This window comes from Leopardus geoffroyi, chromosome B3, assembly GCF_018350155.1.
Source record: "Leopardus geoffroyi isolate Oge1 chromosome B3, O.geoffroyi_Oge1_pat1.0, whole genome shotgun sequence".
In the NCBI taxonomy this organism is placed as follows: Eukaryota; Metazoa; Chordata; class Mammalia; order Carnivora; family Felidae; genus Leopardus; species Leopardus geoffroyi.
The window spans coordinates 75,829,613-75,853,809 of NC_059337.1; the positions used below are offsets into that span (position 1 = coordinate 75,829,613).

Consider the following 24,197-nt stretch of genomic DNA (forward strand, 5'->3'; position numbering starts at 1 on the left):
TTGCCAAGTAGTATTCCGTTGTGTATATAAACCATAATTTCTTTATCCATTCATCAGTTGATGGACATTTAGGCTCTTTCCATAATTTGGCTATTGTTGAGAGTGCTGCTATAAACATTGGGGTACAAGGGCCCCTATGCATCAGCCCTCCTGTATCCCTTGGGTAAATTCCTAGCAGTGCCATTGCTGGGTCACAGGGTAGATCTATCTTTACTTTTTTTGAGAAACCTCTACACTGTTTTCCAGAGCGGCTGCACCAGTTGGCACTCCCACCAACAGTGCAAGAGGGTTCCCGTTTGTCCACATCCTCTCTGGCATCTATAGTCTCCTGATTTGTTCATTTTAGCCACTCTGAGTGGCATGAGGTGTTAACTCAGTATGGTTTTGATTCGTAGTTGCATGATGAGGAGTGACATTGAGCATCTTTTCATGTGCCTGTTGGCCATCTGGATGTCTTCTTTAGAGAAGTGTCTATTCATGTCTTCTGCCCATTTCTTCAGTGGATTATTTGCTTTTCAGGTGTGGAGTTTTGGTGAGTTCTTTATAGATTTTGGATACTAGCCCTTTGTCCGATATGTTATTTGCAAGTATCTTTTCCCATTCCGTCGGTTGCCTTTTAGTTTTGTTGACTGTTTCCTTTGCAGTGCACAAGCTTTTTATCCTGATGAGGTCCCAGTAGTTCATTTTTGCTTTTAATTCCCTTGCCTTTGTAGAGGTGTCCAGTAAGAAATTGCTGCGGCTGGGGTCAGAGAGGTTTATTCCTGCTTTCTCCTCTAGAGTTTTGATGGATTCCTGTCTCACATCCAGGCCCTTCATCCATTTTGAGTTTCTTTTTGTGAATGGGGTAAGAAAGCGGTCTAATTTCATTCTTCTGCACGTTGCTGTCCAGTTCTCCCAGCACCATTTGTTAAAGAGACTGTCTTTTTTCCATTGGATACTCTTTCCTGCTTTGTCACAGATGAGTTGGCCATACATTTGTGGGTCCAATTCTGGGGTTTCTATTCTATTCCATTGGTATATGTGTCTGTTTTTGTGCCAATACCATGCTGTCTTGATGATTACAGCTTTGTAGTAGAGGCTAATGTCTGAGATTGTGATGCCTCCCGCTTTGGTTTTCTTCTTCACTATTACTTTGGCTATTCAGGGTCTTTTGTGGTTCCATACCAATTTTAGGATTGTTCGTCCTGGCTTTGAGAAGAATGCTGGTGCAATTTTGATTGGGAATGCATTGAATGTGTAGATTGCTTTGGGTAGTATTGACACTTTAACAATATTTATTCTTCCAATCCATGAGCACGGAATGTTTTTCCATTTCTTTATATCTTCTTCAATTTCCTTCATAAGCTTTCTATAGTTTTCAGCATACAGATCTTTTACATCTTTGGTCAGGTTTATTCCAAGGTATTTCATGATTCTTGGTGCAATTGTGAATGGGATCAGTTTCTTTATTTCTCTTTCTGTTGCTTCCCTGTTGGTGTATAGAAATGCAACCGACTTCTGTACATTAATTTTGTGTCCTGCGACTTTGCTGAATTCACGCATCAGTTCTAGCAGACTTTTGGTGTAATCTGTTGGGTTTTCCACGTAGAGTATCATGTCATCTGCATAAAGTGAAAGTTTGACTTTATCTTTGCCAATTTTGATGCCTTTGATTTCCTTTTGTTGTCTGATTGTTGATGCTAGAACTTCCAACACTATGTTAAACAACGGCAGTGAGAGTGGGCATCCTTGTCGTGTTCCTGATCTCAGGGAAAAAGCTCTCAGTTTTTCCCCATTGAGGATGATATTAGCTGTGGGCTTTCTGTAAATGGCTTTTCTGATGTTTAAGTATGTTCCTTCTATCCCGACTTTCTCGAGGGTTGTTATTAAGAAAGGATGCTGAATTTTGTCAAATGCTTTTTCTGCATCTATTGACAGGATCATATGGTTCTTTTCTTGTATTAATGTGATGTATCACATTGATTGATTTGTGAATATTGAGCCAGCCCTGCAGCCCAGGAATGAATCCCACTTGATCGTGGTGAATAATTCTTTTTATATGCTGTTGAATTCAATGTGCCAGTATCTTGTTGAGAATTTTTGCATCCATATTCATCAGGGATATTGGCCTATAATTCTCTTTTTTTTTTGCTGGGTCTCTGTGTGGTTTGGGAATCAAAGTAATGCTGACTTCATAGAATGAGTCTGGAAGTTTTCCTTCCCTTTCTATTTTTTGGAACAGCTTGAGAAGGATAGGTATTATCTCTGCTTTAAATTTCTGGTAGAATTCCCCAGGGAAGCCATCTGGTCCTGGACTCTTCTTTGTTGGGAATTTTTGATAACTGATTCAATTTCTTTGCTGGTTATGGGTCGGTGCATGTTTTCTATTTCTTCCTTTTTGAGTTTTGGGAGTGTGTGCATGCTTAGGAATTTGTCCATTTCTTCCAGGTTATCCATTTTGTTGGCGTATAGTTTTTCAAAGTATAACCTGACAATTGCTTGTATTTATGAGGGATGGAATTGTAATTCCACTCTCATTCATGATTTTATCTATTTGGGTCATCTCCCTTTTCTTTTTGAGAAGCCTGGCTAGTGGTTTATCAATTTTATTTATTTTTTCAAGAAACCAACTCTTGGTTTCATTGAAATGCTCTACTGTTTTTTTAGATTCTATATTGTTTATTTTTGCTCTGATCTTTATTATTTCTCTTCTGCTGGGTTTGGGGTGTCTTTTTGCTGTTCTGGTTCTATTTCCTTTAGGTGTGCTGTTAGATTTTGTATTTGGGATTTTTCTTATTTCTTTAGACTTGCTTGGATTGCAATGTACCTGTCTCTCAGGACTGCCTTCACTGCATCCCAAAGCATTTGGATTGTTGTATTTTGATTTTCATTTGTTTCCATGTATTTATTAATTTCTTCTTTTATTGCCTGGTTGACCCATTCATTCTTCAGTAGGGTATTCTTCAACCTCCATGCTTTTGGATGTTTTCCAGACTTTTTCCTGTGGTTGATTTCAAGCTTCATAGCATTGTGACCTAAAAGTGTGCATGGATGATCTCAATTCTTTTATACTTATTGAGGGCTGTTTTGTGACCCAGTATGTGTTCTATCTTGTAGAATGTTCCATGTGCCCTTGCAAAGAAAGTATATTCTGTTGCTTTGGGATGCAGAGTTCTAAATATATATGTCAAGTCCATCTGATCCAATGTATCATTCAGGGCCCTTGTTTCTTTATTGATTCTATGTCAAGGTGATCTATCCATTGCTATAAGTGGGGTATTAAAGTCCCCTGAAATTACCACAGTCTTATCAATAAGGTTGCTTATGTTTGTGACTAATTGTTTTATATGTTTGTGGGCTTCCATATTGGCACATAGACATTTGTAATTATTAGCTCTTCCTGATGCATAGACCCTGTAATTATTATATAATGCCCTTCTTCATCTCTTGTTACACCCTTTAAGTGAAAGTCTAATTTGTCTGATATAAGTATGGTACTCCAGCTTTCTTTTGATTTCCAGTAGCATGATAGTTCTCCATCCCCTCACTTTCAATCTGAAGGTGTCCTGCAGTCTAAAATGCATCTCTTGTAGATAGAAAATAGATGGTCTTGTTTTCTTATCCATTCTGACACCCTATGTCTTTTGGTTGGAGCACTTAGTCCATTTACATGCAGTGTTATTATTGACAGATATGGGTTTAGAGTCATTGTGATGTCTGTAGGTTTCATGCTTGTAGTGATGTCTCTGGTACTTTGTGGTCCTTGCAACATTTCACTCATAGAATCACCCTTAGGATTTCTTGTAGGGCTGGTTTAGTGGTGATGAATTCCTTCAGTTTTTTTTTTTGTTTGTTTGTTTGGGAAAACTTTTATCTTTCCTTCTATTCTGAATGACAGACTTGTTGGATAAAGGATTCTTGGCTGCATATTTTTTCTGTTCATCACATTGAAGATTTCTGCCATTCTTTTCTGGCCTGCCAATTTTCAGTAGATAGGTCTGCTACTACCCTTATGTGTCTACCTTTGTAAGTCAGGGACTGTTATCCCTAGCTGCTTTCAGAATTCTCTTTATCCTTGTATTTTGCCAGTTTCACTATGCTATCTCATGCAGAAGACCGATTCAAGTTATGTCTGAAGGGAGTTCTCTGTGCCTCTTGGATTCAATGCCTGTTTCCTTCCCCAGATCAGGGAAGTTCTATGCTATGATTTGTTCATGTACACCTTCAGCCCCTTTCTCTCTTCTTCTTCTGGTATTCCTATGATACAGATATTGTTCCGTTTGTTTGCATCACTTATTTCTCTATTTCTCCCCTCATACTCCTGGATTTTTAATCTTTTTCGCAGCTTCCTGTTTTTCCATAAATTTATCTTCTAATTCACCTATTCTCTCTTCTGCCTCTTCAATCCATGCTATGGCCACCTCCATTCTATTTTGCACCTCATTTATAGCATTCTTTAGTTCCTCATGACTATTTTTTAATCTTTGATCTCTGTAGCAATAGATTCTCTGCTGTCCTCTATGCTTTTTTCAAGCCCAGCAATTAATTTTATGACTATTATTCTAAATTCTTGTTCCGTTACATTACTTAAATAATTTTTGATCAATTTGTTCGCTGTCGCTACTTCCTGGAGTTTCTTTTGAGGAAAATTCTTCTGTTTTGTCATTTTGGGTAGTCCCTGCAGTAGCTCCAAACTGCAGGGCACTTCCCCTGTGCTGTCCTCGGTAACTTGTGTTGGTGGGCGCATCTGCAGTCAGACCCGATGTCTGTCTCCAGCCCACCACTGGGGCCACAGTCAGACTGGTGTGTTCCTTATCTTTCCCTCTCCCAGGGGCAGGACTCACTATAGAGTGGTGTGGCCCCTGTCTGGGCTGCTTGCCCACTGCCAGACTTGTGGTGCTGCTTCGATGGGATCTGGTCAAGGGTGTATTAGCAGGGGTGGATCTGCAAGGTGCACAGGGGTGGGAGGGGTGGGCTTAGCTCACTTTGCCATTGGTGGTCCCCTGCAGGAGGGGCCCTGCAGCACAGGGAGGGAGGCAGACTCATCGGAGGGATGGATCCATAGAAGCACAGCGTCGGGCATTTGCGCAGTGCAAGCAAGTTTGGTGATGAGAACTGGCTCCCTTTGGTATGTCGGCTGGAGGGATGGGAGAGGGGATGGCGCTTGCCAGCAGGGCCTTTGTTCCCCCGCCGAGCTGAGCTCTGTCTTCTGGGGCTCAACAATTCTCCCTCCCGGTGTCCTCTCTCCCTCCCCACCATCTGAGAGCAGAGCTGTTGACTTTTCACATTCCAGATGTTAAGTCCCACTGGCTGTCAGAAGTCATGGAGTCCGGCTCCTCCGCTTTTGCAGGCCAGACTTGAGGGGCTCTGCCTTGCCAGGCGGGCTGCTCCTCCACTGCCCCGGCTCCCTCCCACTAGTCCCTGTAGCACACACCACCTCTGGGCCCTTCCTACCCTCTTCCATGGGCCTCTTGTCTATGCTTGGCTCCAGAGAGTCCATTCTGCTAGTCTTCTCATGGTTTTCTGGGTTATTTAGGCTGATGTGGGTGGTATCTAAGCGACCAGCAGGACGAGGTGAGCCCAGCGTCCTCCTACGCTGCCATCTTCCCCAGTTATCTAATCTGGATCTGAACATTTCTAACAGTAGTTTAGGGGCTCCCAGGGAGTCCACAGTTCTAATAGTGGAAGAGTATAAGATGTCAGCATCTGCTTTTTCTACTCTCTTATCAGCGTCTAGTTTGCCCAGGATTGCTCTTATCTTTATTGATCTTTGACTTATTAATTAGTTCAGTTCCCACCTTCCTTTGCATTCATTATATGATTAGTGGCCTGATAAGATGATAAGTGGTCTGCTCAAGATATTAAAACAAGGTGATATTGGACCCAGCATGTTGTTCATAAGCATTTTTGGTCCTAGAACAACTAGAGTCTGAGCACAGACCCTCCTTCCTGTCTTCTTTGCCTCTCAGCTTTGAGCCAACACTAAACTTTATTCCACCTATCCAGCCTCTTGGTAACTCATTTCAGATGTGTCTTCTCTCTGTCACTGGTCCCTGACTTGTTCCAGTTGGTCCATGCTTTCCACTATCACCACTCTGCCCACCTCAATTCTAACATAATTGAGTCTTTTAATTGAATAATCGATGATCTACATCAGTGTCTGTTGTTAGCATAAACTGGAATAATTTAGACAGAGACAGGAAGTGGTAGGGAGTTCTAATGTAGTGTTAATTAATCTTTGATATGGATCCATGCTTCATATTTGTCTGATCTGTAGTTCTAATTCAAGTGATGACTTGTAGGCTCTTGTTAAGTTGATCTATAATTTTCAGACTTTCTCTGAGTCACAGAATATTCCTATAGGCAGCCATTCATATGAGAAAACCCCACGTCAGAACTCCTGAACCCAGAGACCACTAACTTAACCACCTGTACCATCACATGGCAGTGTGGTTCAACTCAGAGTAGTAAAATTCTGTTCTGGTACCTTTCTGATTAGGTTCCAGAAGCCAACCTTTTCTACCTCTTCTCTCACTACCCAACACACACTCACTTTACCTGCTTTGCTTTGCCTTTTCTAGTTTCCTCTAGGTGATGAATTATAGCTTCTAACACACATTAACTTATCAGGAAAATTGTGCTATTTCATATCGAACCTCCATTCTACCTACCCAAACTATGAATGAAGTTGACCACAATCCTAGAAAATCGTGCTTAGTATCTCAGTGTGAGAGAGCAACTCTGTAGAGCAGCAATTGTCAACAGTTGGTGAGGGTAAAATTTTTCCTGGCTATAGTACATATGAGTCAACGGGAAGACATTGATGGATATTGAATTCTTAAGAGACTTGGGTCAAAGCTGAGGAAATGGCCATGTTAGAATTAATAATCCCAGAATGGGTCAAAAACAGATAAAGCCCACTATGAATAAGCAATAGAAATTCAGGCTGTGAGATCCAAGGGGGTCATATAAAATACGTGACATTTAGATAGAAAGTCAGAGTCTAAAAGGAAACCAAAATAGTATACTAATGGGAACCATAGCTAATTAACCTGCTGTGGGAAGTAGGATTCTTTCAGAGCCCAATTAGTGGACAGTACAGCAGTTCCAGTGGTCATGGATGGATGTATATGCATGGTACTCAAAAAATATACTAGAAAATGCCAAACTTGCCCACTTAGATGCTGTAAGTTTTGTCTGTTGACCAGCACCTGCCTAACACCTTGGTGGGGGATTCAGTGCCAGGCCCCATATTATGCCTTGCTGTGAATAAACATCTATGTTTTGCCTGTGAATGCTGAGATATGTTTTCAAATATTTCACCTGCAACCTATAGTAAACACTATATTTTCTATACGTCATCACACCTTTCTTTGGTAGGGATGTGTGTGTGTGTGTGTATATATATATATATATATATATATATATATATATATATATATGTATATATAATAAAAGTAAGTTTCCCAAAACAGTGCTTACCATTTTTACAAGAAATTATTTGATATATGTAATGTTTTTCTTTTTAGATTCTTACTGTGATTTAATAAATGATTTCAATATCCACTAGTGTAAAACATCTGTAATTTTATTTTATTTTTAAAAAATTTTTTTAATGTTTATTTATTTTTGAGACAGAGAGAGACAGAGCATGAACAGGGGAGGGGCAGAGAGAGAGGGAGACACAGAATCTGAAACGGGCTCCAGGCTCTGAGCTGTCAGCACAGAGCCTGACGTGGGGCTCGAACTCACGGACAGTGAGATCATAACTTGAGCTGAAGTCAGACGCTCAACCGACCAAGCCACCCAGGCGCCCCGAAAACATCTGTAATTTTAAAAAACACTGGTGTAGACATGATCTATGAAAGAACTAATTGATAAGCTAGACTTCATTAAAATTAAAATCTTTTCTGTTAAAGATAGTATGAAGAGAATTAGACGACAAGCCATTATCTGGGAGAAAATATTTGTAAAAGATGCATCTGATAAAAGACTGTTTAAAAAGTATACAAAGTATACAAAGAACTCATAAAATTCAACAATAAGAAAATAACCCAACTCAAAGTGGTCCAAAGTCTGAGAGAGTTCACCAAAGAATATGTGCAGATGGCAAATAAGTGTATGAAAAGATGCTCCACATCATATATCATCTGGCAAATGCAAATTAAAATGAGAGAACACTACACATCAACAAAAATGGCCAATTTCTAGAACACTGATAATACCAAATGCTGACAAGGATAAGAAACAAAAGAAATTCTCTAACATTGCTGATGGGAATGCAGAATGGCACAGATACTTTGGAAGAGTTTGGCAATTTCTTACAAAAGTAAACGTACTATTACCATATAATCTAGCAATTGCTTTCCCTGGCATTTACTCAAAAGAGTTGAACACTTATGTCCACACATATACACACACACAAACTGTAAACAGATGTTTCTAACAGCTTTATAAATAATTATATAAAGCCATGAAAAGTCTTTTTGGGAGAACCTTACATGTATTTTTGGTATGTAAAAGAAGCCAGTCTGAGAAGGCTGCAAACTGCATGATTTCAACTTTTTGATATTTTGGAAAAGGCAAAACTAGGGAGACAAAAAGATCAGTGGTTGCCAGGGATGAGATGAGGGAGAGATGAATAGGCAGACCACAGAGGATGTTTTTTAGGACAGTGAAAATACTCTTTATGGATATATGGATACTCTATATGGATATAATGATGGACATATGTCATTATACATTTGTCCAAACCCATAGAATGTGTAATACCGAGAGTGAACCTAAGATTAATCATGGACTTTGGATGATTATGGTATGTTAACACAGGTATGTCCCTGTTAAAAAATGTACCATTCTGTGAGGACTATTTCTTTTTGAGAAACTGTTTTAATCATTACAATATTTATCACTTATTCATCAATTTGTAACGCATACAGGCTTTTCAATTTCTAGTTGATTAAAGTCTCTCATTTCTAAAGTTTAAAATGTGAGATAACTTTCTTTTTTTTAAATAACTCTTTGAGATAAGTATTTTTATTACTTTTATTTTTATTACGAAAGCATAGTTGACATATAGTGTTATATTAGTTTCATGTGTACAACACAGAGGTTTGACAATTCTATACTCAGTGCACACCAAGAAGTATAGTCACCAGCTGTCAACGTACAACATTATTATAATTTTATTGACTTTAATCTCTATGTTGTACTTTTCACCTCTCTTCCTTATTTATTTTATAACTGGAAGTTTATACCTCTCAGTCACCTTTATGTATTTTGCCCCTCCCCCTAATTCCTTTCTCTCTGGCAACCATCAGTTTGTTATGTTACATAATATTATATAACAGTTTGTTACAGAAGTTATATAATATTATATAGTCTGTTTCTGTTTATTTTTTCAGATTCCACATATAGATGAAATCATGCGGTTCTTGTCTGTCTTCATCTGATTTATTGCACTTAGTATAATATCCTCTATGTCAATCCCTGTTGTCACAAATAGTAAGATTTCATTCCTTTTATGGCTGAGTAATATGCCATTGCATCCATTCATCTACCAGTGGACATTTAGGTTGCCTCTCTGTCTTGGCTATTGGACACAAGGCTGCAATAAACATAAGGTATATATATATCTGTATGAATAAGTGTTTTTGTTTCTTTAGGTACATGCTCAGGAGTAGAATTAGTGGATTATATGGTACTTCAATTTTTAATTTTTAGAGGCACCCCTATACTATCTTCCACGGTGGCTGCACAAATTTAAATTCCCATTAACATTGCATAAAGGTTCCTTTTTTCCACATCCTCAGAAACACTTGTTATTTCTTGCCTTTTTGACACTAGCCATTCTGCAGATATATGATAACTCATTGTGGTTTTGATTTGCATTTTCCTGATGATTAGAGATTTTTAGCATCTTTTCCTATATCTGTTGGTCATCCATTATGTCTCCCTTGGAAAAATATCTATCCAGGTCTTCTGCCAAGTTATAATTTGATTATTTTCCCCCAGTGTTCAGTTGTATAATTTTAAACATATTTTGGATATTAAATCCTTATTGGGTATATGATTTTCAAATATCTTCTCATATTCAGTAGGTTTCCTTTTTGTATGGCTGATGGTTTCCTTTGCTGTGCAAAAGATTTTTATTTTGATGTAGCCCTTTTGGTTGGTGTATTTTTGCTTTTGTTTCCCTTGCCTGAGAAGACATAGCCATACACATGTCGCTAATGCCAATGCCCAAGAAATTACTCTTTGTGTATGTTTTCTTTTTAGGAATTTTATGGTTTCAGGTTTTACTTTTAAGTCTTCAGACTATTTTAAGTTCATTTTTGTATGTGGTGTAAGAAAGTGGTCCAGTTTCATTCTTACGTATGTTAACTGCCCTGTTTCCCAATGCTATTTATTGAAGAGACTGTCTTTTCCCCATTGTACATTCTTGCCTCCTCTATTGTAGATTCATTGACACATAAGCGTGTGGATTTATTTCCTGGCTTTCTATCCTGTTTCATTGATCTGTGTCTATTTTTGTTCCAGTACCATACTATTTTGATTACTTTAGCTTTGTAGTATATCTTGAAATCTGAGAGTGTGACACATCCAGCTGTTTTCTCAGGATTGCTTTGATTCTTTGGGAGCTTTGTGTTTCCGTAGAAACTTTAAGATTATTTCATCTAGTTCTGTGAAAAATGCTATTGGTATTTTTATAAGGATTATATTGGATCTGTAGGTTGCTTTGGATAGAATGGATATTTTAACAGGATTAATTTTTCCAATTCATGAGCATGGTGTATCATTTCACTTGTTTGTATCATCTTCAATTTCTTTTATCAATCACAGTTGTCAGACTATAGGTCTTTCACATCTTGGTTAAATTCATTTCTAGTACTTTTTTTGCTGCAGTTATAAATGGGATTGCTTTCTTAATTTCTTTTCTGCTACTTCATTATTAGCATATGGAAATGCAACATATCGCTGTATATTAATTTTGCATCTTAAAACTTTACTGAATTCATTTATTCTAAAAGGTTTTTGGTGGAGTGTTTCAGATTTTCTGTATATAGTATGATGTCATCTGCAAATAGTGACAGGTTTACTTCTTGAGTACCAATTTATATGCTTTTTATTTCTTTTTCTTGAGTGATTGCTGCACCTAGAACTTCCAGTAATATGTTGTAGAAAAGTGGTGAGAGTGGACATCCTTGTCTTGTTCTGATCTTAGAGGAAAACCTTTTAGGTTTTCACCATTGAGAATGATGTGGTAGTGACTGTGTCACATATAACCTTTATTATGTTGCAATATGTTTCCTACAGATCCATTTTTTGAGAGTTTTTATTATTAGGGTTGCATTAATGTCAAATACTTTTTCTGCATCTGCTGAGATAATCATAGAGTTTTCACCCTTTTTCTGGTTAAAGTGACCTATCACATTGATTATTTTGCAAATACTGAACCATGCTTGGATCCCTGGAATAAATTCAACTTGTTCATGGTAATTAACTCTTTTTTTTTTTGAAATGTTTATTATTTATTTTTGAGAGAGGGTGCATGAGTTAGAGGAGGGGCGGGGAGAGGGAGACAGAGAAAATTCCAAGCAGGTTCTGTGCTGTCAACACAGAGCCTGATGTAGGGCTTGAACTCATAAACTGTGAGATTATGACCTTAGCCAAAATCAGGAGTCAGATGCTTAACTGACTGAGCCACCCAGGCACCCCTGGTAAGTAATTCTTTTAATGTATTGTTGAATTCAGTTTGCTATATTTTGAAGCGCACATGGAACATTCTCCAGGACAGATCACATGTTAGGCCACAAAACAAGTGTCAATAAACTCAAAAATATTGAGGATTTTTGCGTTGATGCTTATCGGGGATATTGGCCTTTAATTTTCTTTCTTTCTCTCTCTTTTTTTGAAGTGCTTTTGTCTAACTTTGGGATCAGGTTAATGCCTTATAGAATGAATTTGGAAGCTTTATGTTCCACTTCTATTATTTGGAATAGTTTGAGGAGAATAAGCATTAACTCTTTTTCAAAATGTTTGATAGAACTCACTTGTGAAGCCCTCTGGTTCTGGACTTTTGTTTCTTGGGAGTTTTTTGATTACCAATTCAATTTCACTACTAATAATTAGTCTATTCAGATTCTCTATTTCTTCCTGATTCAGTTTTGTATATTTTGTTTCTAGAAACTTATCTATTGGCTCTAGATTGTCCAATTTATTGGCACATAATTTTTCACAGTGCTTACTTATAATCCCTTTGTATTTCTGTGGTGGCAGTTGTTATTTTCCCTCTTTAATCTATGATTTTGTACAGTCCTCTTTTTATGTTGATGAGTCTAGCTAAAGATTTATCAACTTTATTAAAAAATCAGTTTTTGGTTTCATTTTTATTTTCTATTTTTTAATCTCTATATCTGCTCTAATCTTTATTATTTTATTTCTTCTACTAACTTTGGGCTTTCTTTCTTTTTTTTTTTTTTTCTAGTCTCTTTAGGTATAAGGTTAAACTGTTTATTTGGGATTTTTCTTGTTTGTTGATAGAGGCCTACATCACTAAACTTCCCTCTTCACACTGCTTTTTCTTCTTCCCCCAAATTTTGGGCCATTGTGTTTCCATTTTCATTCATTTCCATGTATTTTTTTATTTCCTCTTTGACTTATTCATTGACCCATTGGGTGCTCAGTAGATTTTTAGCCTCCACGTGTTTGTGTTTTTTTTCCAGTTTTTTTTTTCTTTTCTTGTATTTCTAATTTTATGCCATTGTGGTTGGAAAAAATGGTAGATACAGTTTCAATATTTTTGAGTTTATTGACACTTGTTTTGTGGCCTAACATGTGATCTGTCCTGGAGAATGTTCCATGTGCACTTGAAAAGACTGTGTATTCTTCTGGTTTTGGATGGAATGTTCTCTCTCTCTCTCCCTCTCTCTCCCTCTCTCTCCCTCTCTCTCCCTCTCTCTTTTACAGTCTGTTAAGTCCATGCTCTAACGTGTTGTTTAAAGCCACTGTTTCCTTATAGATTTTCTGTCTGTATGTTCTATCCATTGGTGTAAGTGAGGTGTTAAAGTCCCCTAATATTATTGTGTTAGAGTCAACTTCTTCCTTAATATATGTTAATATTTGCTTTCAATATTTAGGTGCTACTATGGTGAATGCATAGGTATTTACAATTGTTATATCCTCTGGTTGAATTGATCCTTTTATCATTTTGTAATGCCCTTCTGTGTCTTTTGTTACTGCCGTTGTTTTAAAGTTAATTTTGTGTGATCTAAGTATTGCTATTTTAGCTTTTTTTCCCCCAGCTTTATTTGCATGGAATATCTTATTCCATCTCTTCACTTCTAATCTGTATGTTTTTGTAGGTCTGAAATGAATCTCCTGTAGGCAGCATGTGGATAGGTCTATCCATTCAGTTACCCTGTCTTTAAACTGGCACACAGTCCTTCTCTTGCTCTCTTTCCTTGTGTTTGATGGCTTTTGTTAGTGTTACACTGATTTTTTTTCCTGTTTGCTTTGTGTATATTTATGATACTTTTTGATTTGTGGTTGTCACTGGGTTTATATATAACATCGTATGTGTATAGCATTATATACTAATTTGATGGTCCCTAAAGTTTGAACACATTCTAAAATGGCTACATTTTTACTCCACATTCCACATTCCACATTATATATATGTAGTCATATGTTACATGTTTTGATTTTGTATACCCCTTGACTAATTTTTGTAGATATAATTGATTTTACTACTTTCATGTTTAACTTCTATTCTGGCTTTATATGATAAACCTACTACCTTCACTCTATGATTGCCTTTACCAATGAATATTTTCCTTTTTATAATTTCCTTCTTGTTATGGCTTCCCCCCCCCCCCCCCCCACTTAAAGCATATCATTTATCATTTTGTAAGACTTGCTTAGTGGTGATGAACTCCTTTAACTTTTATTGTCTGGCAAACTCTTCATCTCTCCTTTTATTCTGAATGATAATCTTGTCATGTAGAATATTCTGGGTTGTAGATTATTTTCCCCTTCCACACATTGAATACATCATGTCAGTGGCTTCTGGCCTTCAAGGTTTCTGCTGAAAAATCAGCTAATAGACTAATGGAGTTTCCCTTATATGTAACTGCTTTTCTCTTGTTGTTTTCTACCCTTCTTGTTTGCAGATCCATTCTTTTGTATCTTTTAATTTCCCCCTAGCGTATATTTCATTTCATTTGTCCTATTTTTCTGCTCTGATTATTTTTTATATTTTCCATCTCTTTCTTTGAAGATATCACTGGTTCATCTACTATTCTAAGTCCAGTGAGTATTTTTAAGACCACTATTTTGAATTCTTTATCAGGCATATTTCTTATATCTGTATTATTTAGCTCTTTTTTTCTGCAAATTTGTTTGGTTCTTTCATTTGGGATGTATTCCTCTGTCTCCTGGTTTTGTCTAACTCTCTGTGTTTGTGTCTATGTACTAGGTCGGTCAGCTGTGTATCCTAGTCTTGAAAGTAGTGGCCTTATGTAGAAGAGGTCCTGTGGTGCCCCTCTTATCACCAAAACTATGTTCTAGTGAGTGATCTTGATAATAGGGAAGCATATGCATGTGGGGAGGCTGTAGATATATCAGAAGTCTCTATATCATCTTCTTGATTTTATTGTAAATCTTAGACTGCTTTTAAAAGTTACATTGCCTAGGCTCCTTCTCCAGAAGTCTGATATTAGTGCTTTAAAAAATACTAATGCTGAGGCCCCACATGGACATGAAAACAAAAGCACCCTAGTGATTCTAATACAAAATCACTGTTGAAATCTCTGCATTTTTGGGTAAAATAGCAGAACACAAAACAAAAACCCCTAAAAAGCCCAAAGTGTTTATTTTGAGATAAAATAAATAAAAATGAAAAAAAAAATCAGTATATAATTTGCTGCAACAAAATACTGCTTCCAGGGCATCTTTATTTTGTTATTTTTTAGAATTTTTCTTATTATTCAGATTTGCAACTTTTATTTTCTTCAGTGACTGATGCTTTTAAATTTAGATAGAACCCTATTTATTCAGTTTGCAGTGCCTATAAATATTCTGAATGATGTATTACTACTTCTAAGCTACTATAACAGCTATAAACAGTTATAAATTTAACTTATTTTATCAACTTCAAAACAACTGAATGTTACTACTTTAGGTATTCTAGAAAAATTAAGCAAGACTTCCACAATTACTTTAGGGTATCTTCCCTTCTTGAGCTTCCACTGACAATTTCTTTTCTTGGTGAAGAAATGGCCAGAGCATTAATGAAGAATGATCTACGGGCTCCTGGGTGGCTCAGTCAGTTAAGCATCCGACTTTGGCTCAGGTCACGATCTCACAGTTCATGGGTTTGAGCTCTGTGTCACGCTGGGTGCTGACAGCTCAGAGCCTGGAGCCTGCTTTGTATTCTATGTCACTATCTCTCTTTGCCCCTCCTCTGCTCATTCTCTCTTTCTCTGTCTTTCAAAAATGAATAAACATTAAAAAAATTTTTAAAGCATGATCTAACATCTACTTGAATAAGTGCTTAAGGAATGTTAATTGGTGAAGTTATTAGTTCAAGCAAAGTTTTCTAATATTTCACTAGAAAGATTTATAGTTATCCTAGTCAGAGTAACTTTTTCCTAGTTAATTTATTGATCAGAGATATAGATGATGTGGTAAGCAAGTATTAGGTGGGACAAAACTGGAAATGATTTTTGAAGTTTTGAATAACATATTTTAAAGTGTGAGCAATAAATGTAAAGCTTTGTGATAAAGTGCTAGGTTTAACTAATTAAAACCTAAATACAGAATTTGATTTCACTGCTGGTTGTGATGTAACAGGTAGTGGCAAGCTCTAATTCCTGTTATGACAACTAATAAAAGAAAAACCATAAAAATACTTTATCAGTACTCTATACTTTATCAGAGTACTGATAGAATTTATATAGACATAGGAGAAATTTAGAAGAAAAAAAAAGTGAACTAAAATTCTACAGATACATGAACTTTCTTTGGTAAATTTAGCTCACCAGATATTTTCTTACATGGGATATTTACCACGTCTGGAGATGGGCTGAGGATGTGCTTGCCATATGGGAGAAGCATTCAACAAGGGAAAACAGAAACCAGCAGAGCTTTTGATGGTTGCAAGCTGATGGGAAAGATTAAAATCTAGGGGGATCCCAAACTCCTAGCATGTTTTCTCTACAGGATATTTGAGCGATTGGATAATTGGGACATTGGAGGGCTGGATTATAGAGAGTAAAATGTCCCACAAATTCATGGTACTTTAAAAGAAAGTCCCACTAGAGGGAGGGGTCTGCAACAATATAGAGATGATGAAACTTTTCGTGGAGACACTTGAAAATAGAGGTAGAATGACTTTAATTAAAGCAAACCCCAGTTTTTTATTTCATTTTTAATTGAAATGTCATTGACATACAATATTATATTAATTTCAAGGGCACCACATAATGATTTGACATTTATATACATTACAAAATGATTACTGTGAGAAGAGTAGTTGATACCTATCATCATACAATGTTTTAAAATATTTTTAACTATATTCCCTATACTGTACTTCACAGCCCCATATCTCACTTATTTTATAACTGGAAATTTGTACCTCTTGATCCCTTTCTCCTATGTCACCCATACCTGCAGCCCCAGCCCTCTTGGCAACCACTAGTCTGTTCTCTGAATTTATGAGCCTTTTTCTCTTTTGTTTGTTTTGTTTTTGTTTTCAGATTCTACATATGAGTGAAATTATAGAGCATTTATCTTTCTCTGACTTATTGCACTTAGCATAATACCCTCTGGGTATGTCTATGTTGTTGTAAATGGAATGATTTTATGGCTGAGAAACATTCATGTGTGTACACACACACACACACACACACACACACACACACACACAATCTTCTTTATCTATGAATGAACACTTAGGTTGCTTCCATAGCTTGGCTAGTGCAAATAATGCTGCAGTGAATGTAGGTGTGTATGTATCTTTTCAAAGTAATGTTTTGTTTTCTTTCAGGTGAATGCCCAGCAGTGGAGTTGCTGGAGTATGGTATTTTTTTTTTTAATTTTTTGAGGAACTTTGATATCATTTTACATATTGGCAGCGCCAATTTACATTCCCAAGAAGAGTGGACAAGGGTCCCCTTTTCTCTACATCCTTGCCAACATCTATTATTTCTTGTCTTTTTGATTACTTATCTTAGTTATTCTGACTCATGTGAGGTGATATTTCATTATGGTTTTGATTTGCATTCCCATGATGATTAGTGATGTTGAACAATTTTTTTTTCATGAGTCTGGTGGCTCTTTGTATGTGTTTTTTGGAAAAAGGTCTATTCAGGTCCTCTGCCTATTTATCAATTAGATTTTGTGTGTGCACGTGTGGGTGTGTGCATGCATTGAGCTGTATGAGTTCTTTACGTATTTTGGATACTAACTCTTTATTGGATATACCATTTTCAAATACCTTCTCTCATTCAGTAGGTTGCTTTTTTGTTCCATGAATGGTTTCCTTCACTGTGCAAAAACGTTTTAGTTTGATATAGTCTCCAGTACATATTTTGGCTTTTATTGCCCTTGCCTAAGGAGACAGCTCAAAAAGATATTGTTAAGACCAATATCCAACAGTTTATTGCCTTTGTTTTCATTTAGGAGTTTTATGATTTCAGGTCTCACATTTAGGTTTAATCAATTTTGAGTTTATTTTTGTACAAGATGTGAGAATGTGATTGAGTATCATTTTCTAATATGTAGCTGTCCAGTATTCCTAACACCATTTATTTTTTTAATTAATTAATTGACTGTTTAATTTACATCCAAGTTACTTAGCAAATAGTGCAACAATGATTTTAGGAGTAGATTCCTTAATGCCCCTTACCCATTTAGCCCATCCGCCTTCCCTCAGCCCCTCCAGCAACCCTCTGTTTCTTCTCTATATTTAGGAGTCTCTTATGTTTTGTCCCCCTCCCTGTTTTTATATCATTTTTGCTTCCCTTTCCTTATGTTCTTGTGTTTAGTATCCTAAATTCCTCATATGAGTGAAATCATATGATATTTGTCTTTCTCTAATTTCGCTTAACATAATACCCTCTAGTTCCATCCATGTAGTTGCAACAGGCAAGATTTCATTCTTTTTGATTGCTGAGTAATACTCCATTTTCTGTGTGTGTTTTTGTGTATACACACCACATCTTCTTTATCCATTCATCCATTGAGGGGCATTTGGGCTCCTTCCATACTTTGGCTATTGTTGATAGTGCTGCTATAAACATTGGGGTGCATGTGCCCCTTCGAAACAGCACACCTGTATCCCTTGGGTAAATATCTAGCGGTGCAATTGCTGGGTCATAGGGTAGTTCTATTTTTAATTTTTTGAGGAACCACCATACTATTTTCCAGAGTGGCTTCACCAACTTGCATTCCCACCAACAGTGCAAAAGAGATCCTCTTTCTCCGCATCCTCACCAATATCTGTTGTTGCCTGAGTTGTTAATATTAGCCGTTCTGACTGGTGTGAGGTGGTATCTCATTGTGGTTTTGATTTGTATTTTCCTGATGATGAGTGATGTTGAGCATTTTTTCATGTATCAGTTGGCCATCTGGATATCTTCTTTGGAGAAGTGTCTATTCATGTCTTTTTCCCATCTCTTCACTGGATTATTTGTTTTTTGGGTGTTGAGTTTGATAAATTCTTTATAGATTTTGGATACTAACCCTTTATCTGATATGTAATTTGCAAACATCTTCTCCCATTCTGTCAGTTTCCTTTTAGTTTGGTGATTGTTTCCTTTTCTTTGCAGAAGCTTTTTATTTTGATGAGGTCCCAGTAGTTCATTTTTGCTTTTGTTTCCCTTGCCTCTGAGACACCTAACACCATTTATTAAAGAATTTTTTTCCCATTGTATAGTCTTGCCATCTTTGTCATAGATCAATTCACATGTAAGTGTGGGTTTATTTCTGGATTCTCTATCCTCTTCTATTGATCTATGTGTATTTTCTACTAGAACCATACTGTTTTGATTAGTATAGCTTTGTAATCGAGTTTGAAATCTGGGAGTGTGATACATCCAGCTTTGTTCCTCTTTCTCAAGAGTGCCTTGGTTATAGGGGTCTTTTATGTTCCATACAAATTTAGGATTGTTACAATTCTGTAAATTATGTTATGTTATTATGATAGAGGTTCCTTTGAATTCATAGATTGCTTTGAGAAGTGTCAGCATTTTAACATTAATTCTTCTAATCCGTGAGCACGGTGTTTCTTTCCATTTATTTCTGTCATCATGAATTCATTTGTCAATGTCTTATACATTTCAGAGTACATAACTTTCACCTCTTTGGCTTAATTTATTCCTAGGTATTTTATTATTTTTGTTGCAATTGTAAATGAGATTCTTTCTTAATTTCTCTTTCTGCTGTTTTGTCATTAGTGTATGGACATGCAACATATTTCTGTATATTAATTGTGTATCCTACAACTTTACTGAATTTACTAATTCTAACAGGTCTTTGGCAGAGTTTTTAGTGACAGTTTTATTTCTTTCTTGCCAATCTTGATTCCTTTTTCTTATATGGTCTTGTGTGATTGCTGTGGCTAGGACTTCTATACTATGTTGAATAAAAGTGATGAGAGTGGCCAACCTTGACTTTTTCCTGATCTTAGAGGAAAAGCTTTCATCTTTCACCACTGAGTATGCTGATAGTGTAGATTTTTCATATATAGCCTTTATTATGTTGATGTTTGTTCCCTTTCAACCCCCTTTGTTGAGAGTTTTCATCATGAATGACTGTTGAATATTGTAATATGCTTTCTCTGTATCTATTGAGATGGTCATATGATTTTTATTCTTCATTTTATAAATGTGAGGTATCACGTTGATTGATTTACAGATGTTGAATCATCCTTGCATCCCTGGAAAAATCCCATGATTTTGATGAATGATCCTTTAATGTGTTGTTGAATTAGGTTTGCTAGTTTCTTTTTCCTTTGATGATTTTTCCATCAGTGTTCATCAGAGAAATTGGCTTTTAATTCTGTTTTATTGTAGTGTCATTGTTTACTATTAGTGTCAGGGTGATGCTGACATGGTAGGATGAATGTGGAAGTGTTTCCTCCTCTTGTATTTTTTTCTAGTAGTTTGATAAGGATAGGTACTAGCTCTTCTTTAAATGTTTGGTAGAATTTTCCTGTGAAGCCATTGGCCTTGGACCTTTGTTAGCAGTATTTTTTTAATAAATTTTTTAATGTTTATTTATTTTTGAGAGAGACAGACAGGCTGCAAGCATGGGGAAGAGCAGAGAGAGAGAGAGGAAGACACAGAATCCGAAGTAGGCTCCAGGCTCTGAGCTGTCAGCACAGAGCCCGATGCGGGGCTTGAAGCCATGAATTGTGATATCATGACCTGAGTTGAAGTCAGTTGCTTAACCAACTGAGCCACCCAGGTGCCCCTGTATTTTTTTTTATTACTGACTAATTTCGTTACTAGTAATAGGTTTGCTCATATTTTCTATTTCTAATTCAGTCTTGGACGGTTGCATATTTTTAGGAATTTACTCATTTCTTCTATGTTCAATTTTTTGGTGTAAATTGTAGTCTCTCATAATCCTTTGTATTTCTATGGTGTCAGCTATAACTTCTCTTTAACTTCTTTTTTTATTTGAGTACTCTTTTTTCTTGACTAGTCTGCCTAAAGGTTTATTAATTTTGTCCTTTTAAACAAGATTTTGGTTTCATTTATCTCTTCTATTTTTTTCATTCCCCGTTTTATTTCCACTCTGATTATTATTTCCTAACTTTAGGCTTTCTTTTTCTTATTCTTTTAGGTATAAGATAAGATTGTTTGGGTTTTTCATGTTTTCCAATGTAGACCTGTATTGCTATAAATTTCCCTCCTAGAACTTCTTTTGCTGTGTCCCAAAGAATTTGGAACATTGTATTACCCTTTCGCTTGCCTCAAGGTATTTTTTGATTTCCTGTTTTATTTCTTCATTGACTTATTTGTTGTTAGTAGCATGCTGCTTAGCCTCCATGTGTTTGGTTGTTTGTTTCCAGGTTCTTGTAATTGATTTCTAGTTTCATACCATTGTAGTAGAAAAACATACTTGATATGATTTCACTCTACATAAGTTTAGTGACTTTTTTTGTGGTTTTAATGTGATCTGTTTTGGAGAAAGTTATATGTATACTTGAAAAGAATGTATATTCTATTGTTTTAAGATGGAATGTTTTGTGTATCCATTAAGTAAACCTGGTGTCATGTGTTATTTAACACCAATAATGTGTTTCCTTATTGGTTTTATGTCTGGATGATATATCCATTGACACAAGTGGGGTGTTAAAGACCTCTGATATTATTGTAAATTTCTTCCTTAATATCTGTTAATATTTCCTTTGTATATTAAGTGCTATGGTGGGTGTGTAAATACTTACAATCGATATATTCTAATGTTGGATTGAACCTTTATCATTATGTAATGCCTTTCTTTGTCTCTTGTGATAGTCTTTGTTTTAAAATGTATTTTGTCTGATATGAATATTGCTACTCCAGCTCACTTCTCTTTTCCATTTGCCTAAAATATCTTTTTCCATCCCTTCACTTTAGTCTGTATGTATGTTTAGGTGTGAAGTGAGTCTCTTAGGTGTGCAGCATACAGATGGGTCTTATTATTATTTTTTTTTTTACCCATTCATTCACACTATGTCTTTATTTTTCTTCCAATATTTTATTGAAATTCAAGTTAAGATATAGTATAGTCTTAGTTTCAGGAGTAGAATTTAGTGATTCATCACTTACATACAACACCCAGTGTGCATCACAAGTGCCCTTCTTAATGCCCATCACCCATTTAGCCCATCCCTCTACACATCTCCCCTCCAGGAACCCTCTGTATGTTGCTGTAGTTAAGAGTCTCTTGTGGTTTGCCTTCTCTTTGTTTTTATCTTATTTTATTTTTCCTTCCCTTCCTTTCATCTGTTTTGTTTCTTAAATTCCACATTTGACTGGAATCGTATGGTATTTCACTTTCTATGACTGATTTATTTTCCTGAGCGTAATACACTCTGGTTCCATCCATGTAATTGCAAATGGCAAGATTTCATTCTTTTTGATGGCTGAGAATATTCCATTGTATATAAACACCACATCTTATTTTTCCATTCATCAGTCAATGGACTTTTGGGCTCATTCCATAGTTTGGCTATTGTTGATAGTGCTGCTATAAACATTGGGGTGCACGTGCTCCTTCGAATCAGTATTTTTGTATCCTTTGGATGAACACCTAGTGGTATTCATAGGCTAGTTATATTTTTAACTTTTTGAGGAAACTCTGTACTGTTTTCCAGAGTGGCTGCACCAGTTTACATGCTCACCAAAAAGTGTAAGAGGGTTCACCTTTCTCCACATCCTCACCAACATTTGTTGTTTCCTGAGTTATTAATTTTGGCCATTCTGACAGGTTTGAAGTAGTATCTCATTGTAGTTTTGATTTGTGCTTCCCTGATGATGAGTGATGTTCAACATTTTTTCATGTGTCTGCTTGTCATTTGTATGCCTTTGGAGAAATGTCTGTTCATGTCTTCTACCTATCTCTTCACTGGATCATTTGGTTTTTGGTTGAGTTTGGTAAATTCTTTATAGATTTGGGATACTAGCCTTCTATCCAATATGCCATTTGCAAAAATCTCCCATTCCATAGGTTGCCTTTTAATTTCGTTGATTGTTTTTTTTTTTTTTTTTCTGTGCAGAAGGTTTTTATTTTGATGAGGTGCCAATAGTTCATTTTTACTTCTGTTTTTCTTACCTCCAGAGACATGTCAAGTAAGAAGTTGCTATGGCCAAAATCAAGGAGATTGCTGTCTGTTGCCCCCTCTAGGATGTTGATGGTTTCCTGTCTCATATTTAGGTTTTTCATCCATTTTGAATTTATTTTTGTGTATGGTGTAATAAAATGGTCCAGTTTCATTCTTCATGTCACTGTTCAGTTTTCCCAACACCATTTGTTGAAGAGACTGTCTTTTTTCCATTGGATATTTTTTCCTCCTTTGTCAAAGATTAATTGACCATATAGTTGTGGGTCCACTTCTGGTTTCTCAGTTCTGTTCCATTGATCTATGTGTCTGTTTTTGTGCCAGTACCATTCTGTGTTGATGATTACAGCTTTGTGTAATACAGCTTGAAGTCCAGAATTGTGATGCCTCCCACTTTACTTTTCTTTTTCTACATTACTTTGGCTATTCAGGGTCTTTTCTGGTTCCATACACATTTTAGAATAGTTTGTTCTAGTTCTGTGAAAAATTCTGGTGTTATGTTGACAGGGTTTGCATTGAATGTGTAGATTGCTTTGGGTAGTATTGACATTTTAACAGTATTTTTTCTTCCAATCCATTAGCATGGAATGTTTTTCCATTGCTTTCTCTTCTTCAGTTTCTTTCATAAGTGTTTTATTATTTTCATAGTACAGATCTTTTACCTCTTTGGTTAGGTTTATTTCTAGTATCGTATGTTTTTTGGCACAATTGTGAATGGGATTGATTCCTTGATTTCTTTTTCTACTGCTTCATTATTGGTTTATAGAAATGCAACCATTTGCGTACATTGATTTTATATCTTGCAACTTTACTGAATTCATGTATCAGTTCTAGCAATTTTTTGGTGGTCTCTTTTGGGTTTTCCACACAGAGTATCATGTCATCTGTGTAGAGTGAAAATTTGACTTCTTCCTTGTCAATTTGGATGCCTCTTATTTCTTTTTGTTGTCTGATTACTAAGGCTAGGACTTCCAGTATTATATTGAGCAATGTGGTAATAGTGGACATCTTTGTTGTGTTCCTCAAAAGCTGTCAGTTTTTACCCATTGAGGATCATATCAGCTGTGGGTCTTTCATATATGGCCTTTATAATGTTGAGATGTGTTCCTTCTATCTCTTCTTTATTGAGGCTTTTTATCAAGAAAGGATGCTGTATTTTGTCAATTTTTTTTTTCTGAGTCTATTGAGAGGATCATATGGTTCTTATTCTTTCTTTTATTAATGTGGTGGTGTATCATGTTGTAAATACCACTTGATCATGATGAATAACTCTTTTTTAATGTACTATTGGATTTGATTTGATGGTATCTTGTTGACAATTTTTGCATCCATATTCATCAGGGATATTGGGTCTGTAATTCTCCTTTTTGGTGAGGTCTTT

General features: G+C 36.1%; 1 long non-coding RNA gene across 1 annotated transcript; it reads left to right on the forward strand.

The window, feature by feature from the left end:
* The first annotated feature begins 11,079 nt into the window (after positions 1–11,079).
* Positions 11,080–23,906, forward strand: LOC123582255. The gene is made up of 3 exons (XR_006704284.1): positions 11,080–11,239; positions 14,508–14,512; positions 23,879–23,906. It is a non-coding gene; the product is annotated as an uncharacterized LOC123582255 (long non-coding RNA).
* The last annotated feature ends 291 nt before the right edge of the window (positions 23,907–24,197 follow it).